The sequence below is a fragment of the Lepidochelys kempii genome, chromosome 11, assembly GCF_965140265.1.
Source record: "Lepidochelys kempii isolate rLepKem1 chromosome 11, rLepKem1.hap2, whole genome shotgun sequence".
Taxonomy (NCBI): Eukaryota; Metazoa; Chordata; order Testudines; family Cheloniidae; genus Lepidochelys; species Lepidochelys kempii.
In genome coordinates this window covers 10,499,311-10,523,291 of record NC_133266.1, presented here as the reverse complement: position 1 = coordinate 10,523,291, position 23,981 = coordinate 10,499,311, and the positions used below count along the sequence as shown (strand labels likewise).

Below are 23,981 nucleotides of genomic sequence, written 5' to 3'. Positions count from 1 at the left end.
TGCAACACAAATAATTATTAATAAGAGATCCAAGGACATTTTGTGTAAGATTGAGAGTTAGTCAGTGTCCTGGCCAAATCTAGATTTGGGTAACTCCATTCTGTCTCCCTAAAACCACTTGCATTTTCATTTGGATATGGTATTTTTCCTTTCCTAAATTGTTGTCTAGTGCTGTTAAGCCAGCTGCAGTCTTCCATCCTAGAGACAGCTGCATTTCAATGTCAGGCAAAATTAGTCACGTGTACTTTCAGATGCTTGTGTGCCTCTTAAAAACTTCTTAAAAGCTTGGACTAGCTTATAGTGTAGTCTTGACCCCTAATCACTATGATGAATGCTCTACAAGTACTAAGGACTGATAGAAACAGTGCAGAAGGTAAATGGAATACTTAGATGGTGAAGACCTTTCTAGTGGGCATGGCAATTCAGTGCAGATTGTCACTGTACTTGTCTTGGTGTGTCACAGAAAAGGATGCAGAAAACATTTGCATCTGCTTAAGATGAAAGGGGTGGAGGTGGATGCCTTTCATTGGCCCAAAATACTGAGATGCTTTCAAGCCAGGAATGTGCTTTCTGCAGCCAGCCCCTGAAGAATCTTCTTGGCTTGAAGTCCTTGTGTGTAACAGCTTATACAGTAGTCCAATAAAAGATACACATGATCTACCTTGTCTTGCTATCAGTACATCATCTGAAATGTTGCAGTAGCTAATGCTTGTTCATATTTGATTTGTGCCTAGTGTTTTTCAAGGCTGCAGAACCATCTATCCAGGGTAGATGTCTGTCTCAGTGCTGTCCTCTGCTTATTATTATATATGTTTGTGTAAATACCTTGCTATCCTCTGGTGTTAACTCAGTTGATTTAAATATTGTGAACAGTGTTTTCCTGCCCCCTTCCGTTTATTTCAACATCCTGTGTGTATATGAGCCTGTGTCTTGTTGTTTCTGTTCCAAATACATATGAGAAATGCAAAGATTGGCCTCTGAGCCCATATTCACACACATGGTCAGTTCACCTAATGCAGGGGTGGGCAAACTTTTTGGCCCGAGGGCCACATCCAGGTGGGGAAATTATATGCAGGGCCATCAATGTAGGGCTTGGGGTGTGGGAGGGAGTGCGGGGTGCGGGAGAGGGTGCGGTGTGCAGGAAGGTGCTCAGGGCAAGGGGTTGGGGTACAGGAGGGGTGTAGGATGTAGGAGGGGGCTGAGGGCAAGGGGTTGGGGTGCAGGAGGGATGCAGCAGGGGGCTCAAGGCAGGGGTTTGGGGTGCGGGGTGCAGGAGGCGTTCAGGATGCAGGCTCTGGCCTGGTGTTGCTTACATCGAGTGGCTCCGGGGTGGCAGCGCAGCGGGGCTAAAGCAGGCTCCCTGCCTGCCCTGGCCCCTCGCCACTCCTGTAAGTGGCCAGCATGTCTGGCAGTAGCTCCTGGGGATGGGGTGGGGCAGGCCGCTCCACCGCGTGCTGCCTGTGGGTACCACCCCCGAAGCTACCATTGGCTGCGGTTCCCCAGTGGAAGCTGCAGGGGGCGGTGCCTGCAGGCGAGGGCAGCGCATGGAGCCCTCTGCTCCCCCCTCCCCCAGGGGCCGCAGGGATATAGTGCCGGCCGCTTCTGGGAGCGGCGTGGGGCCAGGGCAAGCAGGGAGCCTGCCTTAGCACCGCTGCGCTACAGGGCTGGCAATCCGGATCCAGCCCGGGGGCTGTAGTTTGCCCTCCCCTGACCCAAAGGGATGTGAGAGTAATCCTACTGAGGCGAAAATTAAGCATGTACTTTGCAAGATCAGAGCCATTGCGACAAATCAATAGAAAGCACCCAGTTACGCCTGATTCTGCATTCTTTACCTATCCCTGTGGAGTTGCCATTTTTTATACTTCGTCCCCTGCGATAAAGTCCTCACATCTCTCTGTTGTCATTTATATCAGGATGTCCCAGCATCGCTGTGGCACATAATCATGACTCTGGGGTGCAAACAGTACATCACTGAGATGTGGTGCTATTGCGTTTTTTTTAATGTCTTAGCAACACTACCCAAATCAGAGCTGTCCCTTGACAATTGGAACATGTGGCAACCCTGAATTTATTATCCTTGTGTATTCCAGTGAACATGGCACAAAATATTTCATGCTAATGAGAGATCTCCATCATCTATCTAGCTTAATCAGTCCTAAAAGCAGTGGATAAAGCAATCACTTGTGTCATCATTTAAATATTGAGAAAAGTAGTATTTGTACAACACAACAAAAAAAGCCACTCGAGCTAATAATGTAGCAGTTTGACACAATAGATTTTAACAGCCTGTGTGGTGCTGCTTGTAAATATGTGGTTAGGGAGATATTAAAATGCAGATCATTGACCTGATAAGCCATAATATCATCTTCAGAGCCATTAAGATGTGCCGGTTGAATGAATATTTAGAATCTCTGCAGCATGCGTAGTAAAAATTTGCATGAAAAGTATTTATATGTCAGGTGCAGAGGAAGCATTTCAAAGTGAAAGATGTGGGCCACTTGAATTAATCTATACTCTAAATCAGGAGAGGCCGGAGTTCTGCCTAGGGGTTTTATGTGATCCTCTAGTACCCCTGTTGTGGCCCAGTGCGATACTGCCTAGTTGATGGAGCAAAAGACTGGGAGCTAAGAATCCTGGGTTCTGTTTCTGGCTCTGCTGCTGACTCACTGCTTGAACTCTGGCTAGTAAACTAAACTTTCTGAGCCTTGGTTTCAATCTTTGGATAAAAAGTGCTATATTCATGCAAAGCATTAGTCAGTGATGGGCTCTGTAGAAAGTCCCAACATAGATTTCCCAAGTGCAGAAGTCATAATGGGAAGCTGCTTCCATGTTCTTCAGTTGCTATAAATTAACAGAGGCAAAGGATTAGTAGTCGGTGCTCTCCATAGCTCAATTCTGGGGTTCAGTCTTTGGGGCCAGCAGGAGGTCTGAGTGTGGTGGAGACAGAAAGCTCATCCCTTGGGGAAAGACCCTTCTGTCCTATTAAACATCATTCCCGAAGGGAGTCCCATCTCCTATGAATGGTGGTGGTTAAGCAGAAAAAAAACAAGGGAGTTTCAGAGATGCAGATATGGTTTCTACTCCTTGGCAAGAAAAATAATGGTAATGACATGATCCAATGGTGATGTAGTGTCATTATGGCATAATGCACATAGATTGTCTGACACCACAGAAAAGTCCTCACCACCCCATCACCAGCTTGCAGGATGCAAAAAGACCTTGACATTGGCTAGAATTGTCAAGATCTTCTTGTATCTGCAGGCTAGTGCTACTGATCACTGATTATGCATGGAACCTAAATGGATTGGCCTCTTAATTTTGGAGAGAGGTAGTAATCTGAGATTATCAAAGGATGGCTTTGGGGAAAACTGACTCTTGAGCTGATTTCTTTGTGTGCCACATTGGAGGCACTATAATATAGTTTTTATTTCGTACATAATTGTCAACTTAACATTTCAAGGGGGAGGGATTTGGAAGCAGTTCTCTGTGCAAACATATTTTCATTCGATCAGTTCTTGTTTTAGGGTAAAATACACTGGCCACATCACACCATCCGCTCATCGCAGTGTGAGAGATGGAGATTCTCTCCCCCGCTCCACCCCCTTGCCTCTTTCTCCAAAGCGATATAATGTCTTTCTCCAAAGCGATATAATGAAATATGCAGTATGTTAAGAGTTTGGTGTCGTCTGCTTCAGAGTGAAAGGAGAATCAATAATTCTTAAATCTCTTAGCTGATGACTTGTCTGAATGCCAACACTGATGCCCTCAAGAATAGCCTGCCAAAGTGACAGTCCAAGTGAACCAAGCAGGAGGTAATTTCCATAAGTCATTTTGGCAACATTTTAAGGGCAAAATCCTGCAGCACTTAGTTCTATATTAGAGCAACATTTCTTATGAAGACTGGATCAAATCCTGGCATTCTGTTTCCCATTTACCTCAATGGGAGTTTAGTCTCAGTAACTAGAGTGAAGACTTCAGGACCTGGCCTAGTGGGGGTGGAGGTGGGGGTGTGTATGTGTGTGTCTGAGAGGCTGACCCAGACCTGTGGGATTTGGGTCTATTGAAATGGTAGATGTTTAAAAAGCATGTCATGAATCACTTTGGTAAGAGCTGGTTTCAGAGTAACAGCTGTGTTAGTCTGTATTTGCAAAAAGAAAAGGAGTACTTGTGGCACCTTAGAGACTAACCAATTTATTTGAGTATAAGCTTTCGTGAGCTGCAGCTCACTTCATCGATGAAGTGAGCTGTAGCTCACGAAAGCTTATGCTCAAATAAATTGGTTAGTCTCTAAGGTGCCACAAGTACTCCTTTTCTTTTTGGTAAGAGCTGACTTTGCCTGCTATTCCCTTAGCAGGAACAGAGAGAGCAGGCAAGAGGTTTGCCTTTTCAAACGATGCTTTTTGGTGCTTGCTGGCAGTGTTCACACTGCATGGTGGAGCAGGGATTCTACTCTGGGGTGCTGTAGATCTGCTCCCTTCTAAAGGCTGCTAAATTGTCCCCCGCTAAAGATTACTCTTTTTCTTTGGCCTATGAAAACACCTATGGAAAGAGAAAACACTTTGCCTTTGGAGTGCAGCAGATTCCACCAAAGTGATATGGAGCATCAAACCTACAGATGGGCTTGAACTGAAACCATGCCTCCCGTTATCCTTGAGCTTGGGATCCAAGCTCCGTAATTTGTCCGTCTGTCTCTAATGGGCTACTCCAGAAATTACAGATCCAATCACCTCCAAACTTTAGATCAAGATCCAAGCTCTCTGACTCAGGTTTATGACTACCTTCCCCATGTTCTGTAGTGACGATACACCATAGGAGGCCAATATCTTCTGCTCTGCAAATTACTCCATCCAACAGTACCGTTCCAGCCCAGTCCTTGGTAGGGATAGAGTTCTACCTTAGCTGCTGTTTTCATTGCTTTTCCTTTTTCTCTCCTGCAAGTTGAAATTTATCCCCTTTGTAATGGGCTCAGTTTTTATTCACAAAGGATCATGCCTCTTTATTAACCTTTCAGGAAGACTGCACAAGTGGTGTGAAACACTGTTCAGTGGTGCATATGGCATCATAAAAGCCACTGCTGGTATCATGCAGCTTTTTAAAATACAGCAAATGAAGTTGCTTGGTATTTTAGTAAGGAGATTAAATCTTTCTTTTTTGTTTTGTTATTGTTTTTTGTACTTCCTGGTTAAAGACTTGTAAATAATCAGTGTGAAACTATCACTGTAAATTATAATTAGAAGATAATATATAGATGGTTCATTATTTTTATGAATCCCAGTTCATGATATTTAATAGAGTCTATTGCAAAGTTCCAATAATAATAAAAAAAATCAATACTAAAACCTCTACTACTGATCCAAGTAAAGTCAAACTTTGTCAGGCCATGTAACATGGGGCTATTTGTACTTTCTTCTCTGCTGTTTATCTAAAGCACATTTATTACATTCAGTAGATTTCTACTTCTGGCAATTTATATCTCCATGAGTTTAAGAGCCTTTGCCTAATTTAAGACCAGCGAGATTTTCACCACACAGCTACAGTTCCACTTAAAGAATAATTTCCATGCCATTCTGCTCTCTGGGGGGAGATGAGGCCAAAATTAAAAATAAATAAATAAATAGAAAAAAGAGAAACCATGAGAAATAAACAGCTTCAAACTACACAATATATTTCCTGTAATGCGGGGTCTGCTGGAGGGATCTTTGGCCACAATATAAGCTATTTGCAGATAAATCATGGAAAAGATGCAAAAGGTTTTATATTATGAGTTAGCGTGTATGTGTGTTTGCACAGAGGCTGTGTAGCAGGCTTTTCTGCTTACTACCTTTAATTAAACTGATCAGACAAGATTTATTGCTTCCATCCATTGAGGCTGCTTTTGAAATACTGCAGCCTGATTCTATTAAGTCGGCCCAGAAATGTCATTTTAAAAAATGGCATTGTGGGCCTGATTTTCACGTACACAGATGTCTGCTAATCAGACTCTGTTGTGTTGTTTTGTTGATTCATTTCAGAATTTCCTCACTGCAGCATTTGTCACGTCTGCTTACTTAAAGGCCTGGGAAATGTTGGGAGTGAATGGATTGCACACCAACATACTCCTTTAACAAAAAGCGGCTTTCCGTTTGGATCTTGAGATTGGCAAGAAAGGGGATGTGAGACAGAGAGAGAAAGCACCTTGTAAACATACAGAAGGATCTGCATAGTTTCAGGAGCTGATTGGACCCAAGTTATATGTAAAGAATGGCAAGGCAATATGCATAGCAGATACCAGAAGATGAAAATTAAGGAGGTGTTATTAACCACCAAATTGTGCCAACCGAACTCATGTCAAGTATCAGAGTAGCAGCCGTGTTAGTCTGTATTCACAAAAAGAAAAGGAGTACTTGTGGCACCTTAGAGACTAACAAATTTATTTGAGCATAAGCTTTCGTGAGCTACAGCTCACTTCATCGGATGCATCGGATGAAGTGAGCTGTAGCTCATGAAAGTTTATGCTCAAATAAATTTGTTAGTCCCTGGAATGCATCCGATGAAGTGAGCTGTAGCTCACGAAAGCTTATGCTCAGATACTTTTGTTAGTCTGTAAGGTGCCACAAGTACTCCTTTTCGTTTAATGGGGAGATGATCAACTTAAGGGTAATAAAATACCAGGAAGATGAAATGACATTAGATACACAGAGAACAGTAGGCCCCAATCTAATAAAGGGCACATTCAAATTGGAAATGAGGATTAACTGTCAGATGGTTGAGAGCAATCGAACAATGGAATAGTTTGCTTACTGAGGTAGTTATAGCAAACTCAGTAGAGCTGTTCAGATATCTAGGTTCAATAAGTGTAGTGTTGAATTTTTCCTACTTGACACAAAGGTTTGGATTAGATGACCCAGCAGTCCTCTTCCAATCCTATCCTCTATGACCGTTAGTTGGGTAATCTATATATTTAGTACAAATGCTCTTACAGAGAAACAAGATTCTTAACCTTTAACAGAAGAGAGCATGAGAAGAAGAGTCAGAGACAGGATCCTTGAATTACAGCTGTGCTCTAGTTTCAAAATAAAAGCTGAAGAGTGAAATGCTTAATTGTTTTTCTGGTTGAGATTTGAAGCCCTTGGTTTCACAGTATGCTGTGTCTGGGCAGTCTTGTTACTGCATGAAACTGACAAATGACTAATTTACTTCTGGAGTGAATTAAGATAAACTGAATTAAGGCCACTTTAATTTTAAATAAGAGTGTCCACACAGGGTTTTAATGTAGTTTAACTAATCTGGATTAATTTTCATGAGTGTCCTTATATAGACAAGCCCTAACTTCCTTTGATTCTTTTGAAAGTCAAACTGTGTTCATGTGTTTTTTTTGGACTACAGTTGACATAGTGGCTATAAATGGTTAAATGGTTGATCTTCATTAACCTTCATTAGTCCTCATGAGATGTTGAACTGTAGATGCTCTATTTTATCCTTGCACATATTGTACTATTAATTATAAGGGCATACATGGAAAAAGAGACTGTGTACAGCAGTGGTTTTCAACGTTTTTTTCCTTGCGATGCAGTGGAAGAAAATCACATATCCCCGTGACCCAAAACAATAATATCTTTTGACTTAGAGCTTCATAAAATCACAATAGAGGGCAATACATGCTAGCTTTAACCACTTCACTTCAAGTAATAACTAAAATTAGACACTGATGTTACTTGTGAAACAGTCTTTTTTACTCCATTATATTGTATTTAAAAATATCAGGTTGAGTTTCGCTTACTTAATGTGACGGGTGGGCCTGCCTGGTGTTCATGATCGCCACCAAATGAAAGTGCCATCTGCATATCAGATGCGCTGTTGAGTAGGTTTCTTCTTGCTTTTGTTTTTACTCTTGTCTAAGTCGAAAATCCCAGGTCACACATGTAGGTTGTTGTGAATCATAGCAACAACAGAATACCAATCTTACTTATCCATGGATATTCTTTGAAAACACTTATCTAAGATAATGACAGTTTTAATGAGCTGTGGTGTATTTTGAGTGTGCTATCACAGGTAAATTGCAGCAGCTCTTTTTCTTGCTCAGGCATCAAGTTTAGCTCCATTCTTGATTTCAGGATTTTCGAAAGCAAAATTCACACAGCAGTTTTCCTTCAAATTTTCAAACCCCTCTTCAGGGAAGTAGCAACTAAAATTGTCAGAGCAGTGAAATGTAGCTGTCTGACACTTCATTTCATTCACTTTTTCTTCACTGATACGGTTCTCAGTGTGTGGTAACAAAGTTGGGAACATGTAGTAGCTCAGACAATTACTTTTCAGTTGTGCTTGCCTCAGTGCTAATGACTTTTGTAATGCTTGTATCTGTTCACAGCATCGAAACAAATAATTGTTTCTTCCTTGTAACTTCAAATTCAGTTGAGTTTAAAACTGAGAAAATCTCAACTAGATATAACCACTTTATTAACCACCCGTCATCGTCAAACAAATTTGCCAAGTTAGACTGTTTCTCTACCAGAAAAATGTGAATCTCATTCCTGTGTTCGTACACCCTTGTAAGCACCCTGCCCTGTGACAGCTACTGCACTTCAGCATGAAACAGGTAATGAGAACGCTTTGCTCCCATTTCTGAGCATAACACTTCAAAAAGCCTGCTATTCAGTGAGCTTCCTCTAATGAAATTAACCATTTTCACTACTTTCTTCGGTATTGCCATAAAATCAAGGGAAATCCCCTTGGACACCAAAGCTTCGCAGTGAATGAAACAGTGATTCGAAACGACATCATTACCAGCTGCCTCAGATATTTTTTTCACAACTCCGCTATTTCTACCTGTCATATTTGCTGCACCATTCACTTGTAATTCCTTTGCAATTAGCCCAGTCCAATTTGTATTTTCCAGTTACACAGTCACACAGAGCTTCGAATATCTGTGCTCCTGTTATATTTGTTACTAAAGTCAGACAACACAGCAAATCTTCCATAAAGTCGTCTTGCCATACCTACCTCACATAAACTAACAGTGTTATATTTGAAATATCACAATTTGAAATATCAATACTCTCGTCAAGTTGGATAGCAAAATCCCTGCCTGACTGTAACTGAGTAATAAGCTGGGCTTCCAAATGCTCTGCAATATTACATATTCGCTGAGACATTGTGTATAATCACTGAGAGGAATACTTCTCAATTTTTCGCAAACTTCTCTTCAAAAATTGTATGCACTATACCATATTCGGCAACTATGGACCATTTTTCTTTATGGGATGCTACCAAATACGATACTGGTTGAGTCTCATCGTTCAAAGTAGTTGACCAACTAAGAAGTTGTGCTGGTAACTTTAATTCCTGTTGCTTCCTTTGAAAATATTCAAGAGGCTTATCAATGAGTCCCCCATGTTTTGTTTCTAAATGTCTTCTTTTAACTTTGATGGTTTTAAACTCTCGTTTGCAAACACCTTGTTGTAAATAACACACTGCGACTTTGGATCGTGGTTTGTGTTAGCTCAGTTGATGACACCATATTTCAAAAAAGTATCACTAGTCCACAATTTGGTTTTCTTTTTAACAGGTGGTTTGGATGAGAACGACATGGCAGAAGTCTGTCCGTTATTACTAGAACTTTCTGTTGCAGATGACGTACTTACACTTATTTTCATTTTCAGATGTAGATGGATCTCATGACTGGGTTTCTGAACTTCTTTTTCTTATTACAAAACAATCCATTTTTCAGGATTAAGGTTTGTTGATTAAACCTTGCAACTTGAGTCTCCGCAGCATTAACAAAACTGACAGTGTGTGGAAAGCAGTCTCACTAGGTGATTGCATTCAAAATGGCCACGTTGTGTATGTGTGTAATGCATAGTGTTTAAGAAACTCTCTGCAAACAAGTCTTAACCGCAAATAAGTAAGACGTCTGATATTTAAATGATTGTAATGTTATTTTAAAACTGTTCTAAAACATCAAATAAAAGATGTTTTAAGAGATCATGAGACTTTAAATTTGCAAGTGACCCAGTGCCTAATACTCTGCGACCCAGCACTGGGTCGCGACCCATACTTTGACAACCACTGGTGTGCAGGGTTGTCATTTCCTCTAGTTTAAAAAAAACAAACCCAAACACCTTTTTCCTGTGGAAAAAAATGAAAAAGCTGGAGGAAAACTTTGACAGCTTTATGAAATGAGATGCAAATTACATACTGCCAGAACTTCACCTCTTGGTGAAAATGGGACAAACTAATCCTAGGTTTAAGTCCACAGAAGTGAGGGAATAAAGAAATTGGTGGCATTGCACCTGCGAGGGATTTAGTCCAGGGAATTACATACTAAGGGAAATGATTAGCAAAGTAAAATACATTTATTTCTTTGTGCCACAGTTATACAGTTTGTTACTCGCCTTATTTTTAAATGCTTTGACAAATGCAAAATGCCTAATTAATGAAGTTCCAGAGGGATCTGAATAATGGATAATGGTCACCAAATGGTAATATTTACTGTTTCTGAAGATGAAGTGGGTTGATATTTGCCATTCTCATACACTGAAATATATTGCACAAAGTACTTACTGATTATTACATTCTTGTAACAGAATTCATACAATGATTTAATCTGCTCAAAAATTAATATAACTCACAATGATCCTCAGTTATCTGGAAGTGACTGTAAAATTGTTTAATTTCATATGATTTTGGAAAGCACTCCCAATGATTGGCAGAATTTGTTAGACAGCCAACAGTACACAGCAACAGAGAGAAGAGGACTATGTAATAATGCTTTGTACTTGTATATCCAAGTATGTTACCGTTATTAATTATGCTCACACCTGTGAGATAAATATTATATATTATAAATATTAATACAGGTGGGTAAATTGAGGCACACAGATTAGCTATTGTGGTCCTTTTATGACCACTGCTCTCTACTGGATGGAATGTCAGGGCCTAAGTGTTTGTGATTGTGACCTCATTTAATAGCTGGTCTAAGAAGAGGCTGTAATCTATGGTACTCCTGGAAAAAATAGATGCTGAAGGCTCTCCTTTAGTGTCAGTGGCTAAGGCTGTGGTTGGACCATGGGATCCTTAGATCAATTCCCCTCTTCAGCGTGTGGGTGGCATAGGTGGTGATTGTGGTATCTATATGTGGTCCCAGATTACATTGTCAAATGCTATAGTCTCTCGCTCTTCACTGTATACTACAATCAAAGGATTGATGTGATACGTTATCAGATGCAGAGTGTTTCCATTGGCTGATGGTGGGCCTAGGACACTTTAGGGACATGGGGACTTGTTCTGATCTCACTTTCACTAGCGTAAGTAAGGAGCTACCCCAAAGAAGTCAATGGAGTTTCACCAATATAAAACCAGTCTGAAGGGAGAGCCAGGGCCTGGTGTTTTATTTCGGTGTCCAAGAGGGTGTGGATCTGCGCCAGAGACAATGGACATGGAGAGTGAGGTAGATCTTAAAATGCAAAACTGAGGAAAAAATTATCAGAAGTGAAAAGGGTTGTATCTTTCTGCTTGTACAGAAAGATACAAAACAAGGTTGCTGTTTGCAGAGGGAGTCCACTGAACTTATTAACTATTACTATTTGTTACAGTGTGCAACTGTGCCTGATGTAGAGCTGGTTGGAAGATGTTTTTTGTTCCCATGAAAACATTTTTTTAAAATTTTCATAAAAATGCGACTTCAAACTTTTCAAACGTTTTCATTGAAAAACTGAAAACTTTTCCGTGTTCAGCAACTGAAAACCCAGAAATTTCAGATGAAAACTTAGTTTCCAGCCAAAAAAAGTGTAGTTTTGGGGCAATGAAAACAAAACAAAATAAAAAATGTATAGAAATTGGATATTTCCATTTCTCTAGATGTGCATGATGGTGTTTCTTCCATACCCTTATTAGCCAGCCTTTAGAGATCTTTCCACCTCTATTCGGGTTCTGCCACATTTCCTACTGCACACATGGAACTTGTGGGCCATCAGAATGTTGTTTCAACCTGTGTGATGACAACGCTGTGGAGACCTGCCCTGTGTTCTGTAATCCATGCAGGAGATCATGCTGCTTTGTAATCTTCTCTGCCTGTGGTAGATTAGCCGAAAAGTATCATTAGCGTACTGTGGTTGTGTAGTGCAAGCAATAGCAGAGGCAGTGCAAGCAATAGTTACCAAAACAGTGAGAGAAGTCATAAAGGCTGAAGAAGGCAAATCCAAATTAGCAGCAGCCACTACAGTATGTATTAAAGAATGGTGCTTTTCCAAAGCAGCCTAATTCTTTGGGGGCAAAAAGAGCAGCATGCTCAATTTTACCCCTGGTATCATATAAATATTTGCGTTGCCCAATAATGACCCTTTGAGATTATGCCAGTAGAGTTGTGGCATGACCCAAGAAAGGTAGATATTTCTCCATGAATATTTGTAGACAGAGGTGTGGGAACATGGGGTGCTGTGTTGAAGTGGTTTCCATTATAGACAGGGTTTACAATTTGGTTCAATAGCTCTCAGAACTCCCACTCTACACATTGTTCAAGCACCCCTGTTTGTAGAAATGTGTAGGCAAAAGTGCATAGCACACTGTGTTCTACAAATAATATATACCATGTTCTCAACTAAACCCTGTAACTGGGTGAAGGTCTATGGCCTGTGTTATAAAGGAGGTCAGATTAGATGATCAAATGGTCCCTTCTGGCCTTAACATCTATGAATAACCACTATTATTAATGTCCACGCTATAGTGTAGCGTTCATGTATGTGTACCTGCTCAGCTGCAAAAACAAAGGATGCTTAATTAAAATGCATCTTTGATAGTTGAATAATGTCCATGTTATTTAAAAGACATAAACATCGAGATTGCGCAGCCTGTTGTAATAGCCCGTGTAGCTGAAGCAGGCTGACAACATTTCCTACTAGGAATATCTTTTCCAATATCTTAATTCCTCTAAGAAGGTGCCAGAAGTCTTTCTAGTCAGATACCATAGGCTAATCCCTCTCTGCTCTGTGGTGCTGTAATTGGATGGACTGTTCATCACAGCAGAGAAAAGAAGCCTTTCCTTGTAACTGTTCCTCTTTTCAGTTCTTCCTGGCTTGTCAACCTCTGGCAGGTTCTTCATTCTTTACACCATTCCACTTCAACTCACTTAACAGGTCATTAGCTGTGTATCTGGGAACTTACTGTGGGTGTTTCAGTACCTTTCAGGACTTTTCTTGTCTTTCTTGATTTTCCTTTGTACTTTGTGTTTTTTATAGACTGCAGTAGGGCCAGATTCTGAACTGAATCTGGCCCTGACTTTATAACTCCTTAGCATTTGCAAAAAGAAAAGGAGTACTTGTGGCACCTTAGAGACTAACCAATTTATTTGAGCATAAGCTTTCGTGACCTACAGCTCACTTCATCGGATGCATACTGTGGAAACTGCAGAAGACATTATACACACAGAGACCATGAAACAATACCTCCTCCCACCCCACTCTCCTGCTGGTAATAGCTTATCTAAAGTGATCACTCTCCTTACAATGTGTATGATAATCAAGTTGGGCCATTTCCAGCACAAATCCAGGTTTTCTCACCCTCCGCCCCCCCCTCCCCACACAAACTCACTCTCCTGCTGGTAATAGCCCATCCAAAGTGACCACTCTCTTTACAATGTGTATGATAATCAATGGCCCACCTCTACAGCAAACAAATTTAAGAGATTCATAATTGCTGGTTTTGTAATACAGAAGCAAGGGAGGGAGTGAAAGCTTCAAAATTTAGCTCAAATCTCCTCTAGCTGAAGAAACACTATAGTGCTTTAGCAAAAAGGACGAGGACACTTTAGGGACATGTGGCACCTTAGAGACTAACAAGTTTATTTGAGCATAAGCTTTCGTGGGCTAAAACCCACTTCACTGGATGCATGCAGTGGAAAATACAGTAGGAAGATATATACACACACTCAGAGAACATGAAAAAATGGGTGTTGCCATACATACTATAATTAGAGTGATCAATTAAGGTTAGCTGTTATCAGCAGGAGAAAAAACCTTTGGTAGTGTTAATCAGGATGGCCCATTTAATATTTCAAACAATTATTTAGGATCAAATTTTGCCATGGAGGTGCCTGTGTGCTGCACATTAGTAGCTGAGAGAAGAATTTGGCACTTTAATTTTTAAATGCTGTGTCAAACCTATATTAATAGCAGGATCCAGACTGGTTTAGTCTCTTCTAATAGATTCCATGCTACCAGTATGGACTCACAAATGAGATAATTTTTTAGCAGCATGGTGACCACTGGAGATGTATGCTCAGAAAAACCAACTGCAATTAGTAATGTTGTTACTGAGATGATACTTGAGATAGTAGCAAGCAAGAGACGCAGCTGGAAACTTGGAGCAGCGTGTTCTAAGCAGAGACAGGTGGGAGGGGAAGGATGGTCTTATGGTTTAGGCACTGGAGTGGTACTTAGGGGAGCTAGGTTCATTCAGTTTCTGACTCTACCACAGACTCCCTGTGTGGTCTCTGGCACATCACTTAATCTCTCTGTGTCTATTCAGATTGTAAAAAAGAGCCTTGTACAAGGAGTTCACAGTCTGTGGTATGGTGCCTAACATGCTGGAGCTGACTGCTAGGCACGACCTTAACACAAGTAATAATAATAATCTGATGCGTGAGCTTTCAGTGAAATTTACATGGAACAGGGATACAGAATCCCTACAAGTGCCCCTACTGGATGAAAAGCAAGCCCTTCAATGATGACGGTTATATCAGACTAGACTCTCAAGAGAGACATAGAATCGTGTATGCTGCTTAAAAAAAGGATATTGACTATGAAGGCTCTAAGCTATTTTTCCTGAGATCTCAGACCCATAACTCAGGAAAAGAGAGAGGAACTGACAGAAAGGATGAGAGCCTTCCTCAAAGAAGACATTATAACATCATTATTGTATCCGGCCAAACTCGGAGGGCTTTGTGATGAGCAAAACTACATTTTTTAAAAAGCAATAAATCATCCACAAAGTTTTAAGAGACCTAGAAGGAAGGGAGGCCCAGGAGATATGCCATTGAAGGAAGCTCTCGGAGCATGAGGAATTCAAAAAAGATTTCAGTGGGACTTCTGTGAGTAGGGGCTTGCAGCACTGGTTCTATATTTCCTTATTCTTGATTAGTTTATCTTGAGGGACTTGGAACTTGGACTGTGGCAGGACCATTTGTCTTGGACTTGGATTCCTCTCTGGTGAGTTAGTGATGGAGTTGTACACTTTATGTTGTGCTGAAGCATGAGTTATGAAGAGCCGCTGGGTGCTGCTCTCCCCAGAGCAGGATTTTTTCTTAATAAAATGATAGTGGCTCTAGTTTTGAGATGAAATGCAGACAAGTTGTTACAGCACAAGCGTGGGAGACGGGAGACCTGGTCTGTTTCTAAGGCTGCCACAGATTGTAAAGTAAAGCAAAGGATCATGGATTTGAGGCATGGTATTTTTAAAATTGCTCAGTGCTGTCCTAATTCTGCTTTCATTGAAGTCAGTGGGAGTTTTACCATGATCTTCAATGGGAACGGAATCCTTTATGTTGCAGACTGCCTAACTGCACAAAGTGGGTAGGTCTGTATGATCAGTTGGACATAAAAATGGCTATGTTCCTACCTCAGAGATGTTAAATCATAGAATCATAGAATATCAGGGTTGGAAGGGACCTCAGGAGGTCATCTAGTCCAACCTCCTGCTCAAAGCAGGACCAATCCCCAATTTTTTCCCCGGATCCCTAAATGGCCCCCTCAAGGATTGAACTCGCAACTCTGGGTTTAGCAGGCCACTGCTCAAACCACTGAGTGATCTTTATATATACTGTCTGGTGCATAGGGGGAAGTAAGTTATAACCATAAAGAAGGGACAAATTCTGACCCAGGTTTCACCAATGCAAATTTGGGGTAACTTGACTGGAATCTGTGGGCCCAGTTCACTGTTGCCCTACACCTTTTATGTACAACTTACTTTGCACTGATGGAAATGACTACCCAAGGGGCAGGGCAAGAGTGAATAAAGCCTGGTGAAGTTAACTGAGGTCAGAATCTGGCCCAAGGGAAATAATTGCCACTGGAAGAGTTAGTTGCTCTTCTCCTCTTCCATCGTAGTGTTGCAACAAGATATCCATAAGTCACTTGCTATGTGATAGGCTTGGTTAAAAATTTGCAAATTGCAACCTTTGTTCCAATATGTTTACTTTCCTTGAGTTCAGTTATATGGCAGTCCTCTCTTCAGTAAAAGGGTTGACTCATACGGTGGACTTCACTGTGGAGTGGAGTGCATTTTCTTTGGCTGAAAACATTTCCCCCCCCCCTCCCCCTTGACTGATAGAAAACTCACATTTTTCACTCTAATGGGAGCTGTGAATATGTGCTAAGAATAGAATATACAGGACCTGCCCTAAAGACTCTGCTTGGAATAGCATAACACAGAAACAATGAATTAAAGCTGTTGTGTCCTTAACCCAGCCAGTCACCTATAATAATTAACCAGTTTGTTTAGGACACGAATTTGATGCCTCAGTTGACCATCCATGAGCCTATTGTCTGTGTCTGGAACTCACATTGTTTTGTCTAGGTACTGCAGCATGTCCTGTGTGGAAGATTACTTAGCATTCTCAGGTGCTTGGCATACTTATAGTGCACAATCAAGTCGACTACAGGAATGAGTGACAGCTATAACAGAAAACGATTTCCAGGCAGCTGGTGGCTTAATTTAGACTGTTAGGATCAAATTTTGATCTGGAGTATAAATCCAACAAAGTCAACAGAATTACATTGGATTCACAGTGGTGTGGCTGAAAGCAGAATCTAGCCGTTAATGTTGTCTTTGGTCAGTCAGTCAGAGTTGCTTCCTCTCTCATTCTGCTATGGATGTCTGTGCTTCTAGATCTGAGAATCTAAAGTTCTGTAGGTTTCAGAGTAGCAGCCGTGTTAGTCTGTTTCTGCAAAAAGAAAAGGAGTACTTGTGGCACCTTAGAGACTAACAGATTTATTTGAGCATAAGCTTTCGTGAGCTACAGCTCACTTCCTGTAGTTACAGCTGTATGTGAAATGTACAATATTGAAAACTGTAGTTAAGCTCTGAGTTCTGTTCTCAGTATGTCTGGGAAGGGAGGCAGCATGACCTAATGTTTAGAGTGGGCTACTGTTCTAATTTCCCAATGCACAGCTACAGACTAGGGACCGAATGGCTAGGCAGCAGTTCTGCGGAAAAGGACCTAGGGGTGACAGTGGATGAGAAGCTGGATATGAGTCAGCAGTGTGCCCTTGTTGCCAAGAAGGCCAATGGCATTTTGGGATGTATAAGTAGGGGCATAGCGAGCAGATCGAGGGACGTGATCGTCCCCCTCTATTCGACATTGGTGAGGCCTCATCTGGAGTACTGTGTCCAGTTTTGGGCCCCACACTACAAGAAGGATGTGGATAAATTGGAGAGAGTCCAGCGAAGGGCAACAAAAATGATTAGGGGTCTGAAACACATGACTTATGAGGAGAGGCTGAGGGAACTGGGATTGTTTAGTCTGCAGAAGAGAAGAATGAGGGGGGATTTGACAGCTGCTTTCAACTACCTGAGAGGTGGTTCCAGAGAGGATGGTTCTAGACTATTCTCAGTGGTAGAAGAGGACAGGACAAGGAGTAATGGTCTCAAGTTGCAGTGGGGGAGGTTTAGGTTGGATATTAGGAAAAACTTTTTCACTAGGAGGGTGGTGAAACACTGGAATGTGTTACCTAGGGAGGTGGTAGAATCTCCTTCCTTAGAAGTTTTTAAGATCAGGCTTGACAAAGCCCTGGCTGGGATGATTTAATTGGGGATTGGTCCTGCTTTGAGCAGGGGGTTGGACTAGATGACCTCCTGAGGTCCCATCCAACCCTGATATTCTATGATTCTCTGTGGTTCACTTTTCTCTGTGGCTCACTTTTCCACCTGCAAAATGGGGACAATAATTCATTCCTGCTGTACCTCAAAGCGGAGTTATAAGGCTGGACTAATTGTTAATAAAATATTAGAGAGCCTCCGGTAAAAGGTGCAATAGGTGGGTATTATGCACTGAGCGGGAACGGATCCAATTTGCCAAAAGTAATGGTAGATTCTCTATCACTAACTATTTTAAAATCAAGATTGGAAGTTTTTCTAAAAGATCTGCTCTAGGAATTATTTGGGGGAATTTCTCTGGCCTGTCTTATATAGGTGGTCAGACTAGATGATCACAATGATCCCTTCTGGCCTTGGGGGTCTATGAATATTTACTCCACAATTTTGAGTTGGATACATTTGATCACTTGGGGCTTCGTACCTTTCTCTCTGTTGCCCATCGCTCATTTTCATCAACAGTTCCGTTATCACTCAAAACCATGATACAGCCCTTAAAATGTACCCGTGCTGTTTGTAAGTATGATGAAATGTTTCTTCCACATAATACTGTTTTTTTTTCTTGTGATCCTATTCTCACTTTCAGAACTCTGTTGAAGTTAGGAAAAAAAAGAATAATAATGAATTTCCATATGGGCTATACCTTGTAAAGAGATTATCTCCATTCATTCTTTTTGTAAAATTTTCAGAAAGGAAGCACTGTCCCAATACACAGAAGCAATTTTTCTTTTCAATGGATCCTGTGACTCAAATCTAAACCTCTGCTCTCAGAGGAACACTTTTCAAACGTTTGCTTACTGTTCAATCCCTGGTAGGCAGCCTGGGAAAAAAATCAGATGAGATGGGGCTCCTTGAAAGTTATAACTGCTTTATATTGTTTGAAAAACAGAGATTGAATTGATTCATGTAGCAGCCTGTCTCTTCTCAATAGGGGGAAAGAGTTTCCTTTGGATCTCAGGTTTTTATCAGCTGTCCAGTAAAATTGTAATATATATTTATGTAGAGCCTTTCATCTTGATGGATCCCAAAATAGTTGACAAATTGTATTCATATTTATATAATTTGTCAACTATTTTGTTAAATAACTGCCTCTTGTTTCACCCCAGAAATGGCTGCATTGCTGTGATGAGTGAAATTACCCACATTAACAGTAGTTATTAAAGCATCATCCATATGTTAGATCTATGGATAACAAAAACAATGTTTGAATTCTCTTGCTTAATCTGTCATAGGAATTAACTAAACATAAGGTGGCGAGTGTGACTCCTGCTCTGTTGGAGTTACTGGAGGAAAGGAGATCAGACAGAACAGGAGGGAATCTACATATTTTGGTTTGCGGCTTCTAGAAGGCAGTTAGGAGCTAAGAGGAATAACAGAACATTGAGAATCATAACAAAGGACCTTGGAAGCACTGCTTTAAATACCCACTTGGGGGCAAATTGTCCTGAGCCTGAGTACTGTGGGCAAAGTACACATGGACTTGGTGGGCGGAAGGGGGGTACAGAATTCCTCTTTTCTTTTTTCCCATTCCCAGCCCAGAGCTAGAGGGGAGTCTCTGGGCTGTAGCAGTGGTTATAGCAGTGGTCCCCAAACTGTTCAGGGTCGCACCCCCCCATACCTTTGTCCGCACCAGTTCCCCAGGCCCGGGAGTGGGGCCATGGCTATGGAGGGTGCGATGCAGACGGGTAAAGGGGCCGAGTCTGGGGCCACAGCTGGGGCTGAGTCTGGGGCCGGGCCTGGGAACAGAGCTGCAGTTGGGGGCCGAGGCTGGGTCCGGGACCAGGAGCTGGGTCTAGTAGCCAGGCCATGGCTGGAGCAGAGCTGGGAGCGGGTCTGGGTAGCACTTCCTCCCTGCCCCCCAGTAGGGCCCGGCTTAGGCCCTGCTGCGCCCCCCGGTCTATAGACTGGTATATGTACCCTGGTGTTCTGGCTATTGATCAGAATCATTCACCCTCTGCCCCACTGGCCACATCTTGCCTTTCCTCCATTCCCCTATCAAATGCTTTCCTACCATGGGAGCTGCCATGGATCAGCACATGGGGGTTCTGCCTCTTCCTTCCAACCCCCGTATGCATCACTGCCTTTTGGGGTCTTGTCTGCTGATACAGTGTCTGAACAACATTTCCCCCTATGGACTTATTCTATGTTCACATTTCATAGAAGACTTTATTTATATAGAGCCCAGTTGTGGGATTCTTACTGTCAACAATGAGCATTTATTTACTCATGCGAGTAGTCCTGTTGGCTACCTGCATGAGTGAATGCTTAGGGCTTCACAATGGGGCCCATAACATTACTGTCTGTAGGGCCATCCCTAGGCCCCAGGCCTCCACTGGGGAGCAGAAGCAGGCTTGAGAGGAAGGGGGGAACCACCCCCCAGTACGAGCCGCCGGAGCAGAGCAGGTTGTGCCGGGTCTCTCCACTTCCTGCCGCCTGGTCAGTGCAGGCCAGGCCGACCCCGCACTCACGGGGCGGTGGGAAGTGGAGTGACCCAGCCCCAGCCCACTCTGCTCTGCTCCCCTGGCTCCCAGCCTTGGTGGGCAGGGGGAACCACCCCCCCAGCACTCGCCGGTGGTGTGGCTGGGAGCCGGTGGCACAGAGCGGGCTGGGGCCGGGTCGCTCCACTTACTACTGCCCGGTGAGTGCAGGGCACCCGACCCCTGCTGCAGTCCTCAGGGGAAGGGGTGGAGTGGGGGCAGGGCTGGGGCGGAGCAGGGTCGGGGGCTTTGGGGAAGGAGTGGAGTGGGGGCGGAGCAGGGGCGGGGGCTATGGGGAAGAGTCGGAGCTGGGGCTGGAGCAGCATGCAGCTGCGTAGGGCACCAGCCCAAATTTCCTGGTGCCCTATGCAGATATGTACTTTGCGTATGGGTAGGGACGGCCCTGACTGTCTGAATACATCCCTGGCTTGTTTATTGTCTAGAGCATATTTCATTGCACCCTTGATGCTCTCATACTTCCTGCATGTAACTTGGCCGAAAGAGATCAGAACTGTGAAGCATCATCCTAGATTCCAGCTGGGATATGTAACGTTCTCCTCCCCACTCCCTGGCCACTTCCCATGTTAAATAGTTTCCCAGGGTTGGAAATGCATCTCATGGCTTATGCTTCAGATAAATACAAAAGTTGTGGGTTTCCCCTCCCCCCAAGTAGATTAGCTGTGTTTAGAAGTATGAAATCCATGTCACTTTTCAGTTCATCTAGGAGTTGTGTGCTTCCGAAATGTCACATTTATTGCGGAGCTGTTTGACAGGGTAGAGAGTTCTGCCGAGGGAAAAGGGTGGGGATGGGAGTTATTTGACACATATATCTTCAAATTGAACAAAGTGTGATTTATTTTTCTTTGCTGCAGTCTGCTACCAATTTTCAGTTTAGATTAATAGCTATGAAAACTGCAGTTCGTACTGTCATATTCATTAGCTATTAACACCATGTCTGAATTGACAGGACACCTATTTATTTTCTAATTCCCTTGCACGCATAAGATATGTGTCTACCATCCCTTTGGCATGTCTAACTACTTAATTTGTGCCTATCCTTCCCTAGGCTTTGATTCTTCTAACATCACACATCCACCAGAAGGAACAAATTAATACTCTATCAGGAGCTGTTTTCAAAACTTTAATTGGGAGCCTGTTTGAATTCATATTTCATGGATTCACTGCTTCAGGAACCCCTGACGTCTCTTTCCCAAAGGCATGTACTTCATTGATATTTTAATTGCTGCAATAATCAGTTTGCCAAAGAGGTGGGTTCTTCCCAAGGCTGCCAAATCCACACTGTCCAACTATAATGTGAGTGTGATTTTATATGCAGATAAACAGTCTTGGATCCCAGTCAATCATTTAATCAGTTTTAATTCAGCTGCATAATCAGTAGCAAACAGGAGGTTTTTTTAATATGATGGTCTCTCCAGATGGTTTGGCATTTTACCCAGAGTGATACAGATAACATCCCTGTTTCTCATCAGTTCTATGTCAAAGGCATCTTTAGCTTTCTGAAAATGTTGGGGGAAAAAAAGGGGGGGGGGCGCAGGAATCGAGAGCCAAGACGTGCCTTCAGTCTTTCTCTGGTATCTAAGGAACCATCTCAGATATGCAGGCTAAAAAACAAGCCCCTTCTTATCTCATGTTTTATGCAAGGATGTCCACCAAATTTATGCAACTTGTAGAAGAGTTCACAAAGAAAATGACTTTGCTTCCTGTGTATGTTTGGATGTTGGTACTTCTAAAATTCAGATGCACTTTGGCCAATTTGTTGTTTGAGAAAAGAAATATTCACTAGTAGAAATGATGGGCTGGATTGTGCTCTTTGCATCCAGCTCCCAGGAAGGGGTCATGCTTAACGGCACTGTTCCGGGGGAGCTTCAGGAAGAATAGTGCCTTGGAGAGGTACATTCTTTCCTGGGCAACCCAGTTGCATTGGTTGGGAAGAGTCATTTGTGGCACCCATGTATAACCTGCAGCACCATCCCCCTCATTTCCCCATGTGTGACCTGCAGCTCTACTGGCTGTGGCTCTGGTTACTCTCTGCCCCTTTCAGCCCACTTCTTGTCCCATTGCTATGGAGGAACCTAGGCCCTAAGCTTCCTCAGGCACTGGTGCTGCAACTGTGACAGGCCCTAAGTAGTTCTGCAACGTGTGGTGGAACCAGTACTTACTCCTACTCCCTTGTGCAGCTGGGTAAGAGAGAGGCGCTATGTGATTAGTACCTTTTAATCTCCAGCTTGTATGTGACTGTTCTTTGAGTGCTTGCTCATGTCCATTCCAAAGTAGGCGTGTGCTTCCTTTGAGCATCGCCGCCAGAAAGTTTTCCCTCCATGGTATCCGTTGGGTCGGTTCTGGTGTCCCGGAGTCATGCCCTCATAGCACCAGTATAAAGGGCCCTGCCACCCCCTCAGTTCCTTCTTACTGCCGAGGACGATGGTTGGAACTGCAGCTCATCCTTGTGTTTTCCCGCAAGTTCCTCTCTCAGTGAACTTTGCTTATTTACTGTACATGGTTCTTTTGTAGTGCTTAAGTTTCAGTTAGTTAAATTAGCAGCTAAGTGCCCTGTAAGCTGCTAAGTGCCCTGTAAGGGCGCCCCTCCCCCGGACCAACCTAGCCTGGCCCCCAACCTGCTGTGGCCAGGGCAGCCCCCCAGCCCCGACTATGGCACAGCCTGGACCTGCTGCGGCTGGGGCGCCCCTGGCTGTGGCAGCCCGGTGCTCCAGCCCTGAGTCCCCTCCCACACTCCAAACCTCTCAGCCCCACCCCCTGTGAAACCTCAACAGATTCATGAAGAAACTGAAGTTATGCATGGTCTCCCTGGCCTCCATTATCCCTTCTCTGGATCCAGGGGCTGGTCTGCTGCCTTCGACTTGAAGGACGCTTATTTTCATATTGCAATCTTTCAGGGACACAGCAGGCTCCTGTGATTCGTCATGAACCACATGCACTACCTTTTAACGTGCTGCTGTTCGGCCTGTCAGCGGCCCCTCAGATGTTCAAGAAATGCATGTAGGCAGTCATTGCAGCCTTCCTGAGGAGGCAAGTGGTCCAGGTCTACCCTTACCGTGACGACTGGCTGATCAGAGGTCGGACCAAAGCCCAGGTGGAGGCAAATGTAAAGTTAATACTGTCAACTTTCCCAGACCTGGGGTTGTTGATAAATATGCAGAAGTCTACCCTTTCCCTGGGTCAAAGGATAAAATTCATTGGGGTGGTCTTCGACTTGACCCAGGCCAGAGCTTTCCTCCTGGAAACCCTTCTGAGAAATCGCCACAGCAAAGAACTGCTTAAAGCTCCTGTGACATATGGCATCATGCACCTATGTGGTACAGCATGTAAGACTGATTCAGGCCTCTCCAGACTTGGCTGGCATTGGTATGTGCACTGGGCCGACACCATTTGGATATGGTGATTTCACTTTCCCTGTCGGTGATTACCACCTTTATTTGGTGGCTGGACCCATGGACAATATGTGCAGGAGTTCCATTCTCAAGGCCCTAACCGTCAACACCTCTCGTTACAGACTTGTCGGCGATGGGATGGAGGGCTCACTTGGGGACTCAGGGCCTCTAGTCTCCGGAAGAACTCTCTTTACACCTCCAGGTGAGGGAACTGAGGGTGGTATGCTTTGCCTGCCAGGCATTCCAACCCCAC

General features: G+C 43.1%; 1 protein-coding gene across 10 annotated transcripts in view; it reads left to right on the top strand.

The window, feature by feature from the left end:
- The window catches only part of SEMA5B (semaphorin 5B), a 363,565-nt gene that overhangs the window by 81,128 nt on the left and 258,456 nt on the right, over positions 1-23,981 (top strand). The window contains exon 1 of one of the 10 annotated variants that reach the window (XM_073305089.1): positions 23,858-23,930. The exons of the other annotated variants lie outside the window; for them this stretch is intronic. The gene's annotated coding sequence lies outside the window, so the exon portion shown is untranslated. Of the gene's footprint in view, positions 1-23,857; positions 23,931-23,981 lie in introns of those variants that run through there. 10 annotated transcript variants of the gene reach the window in all.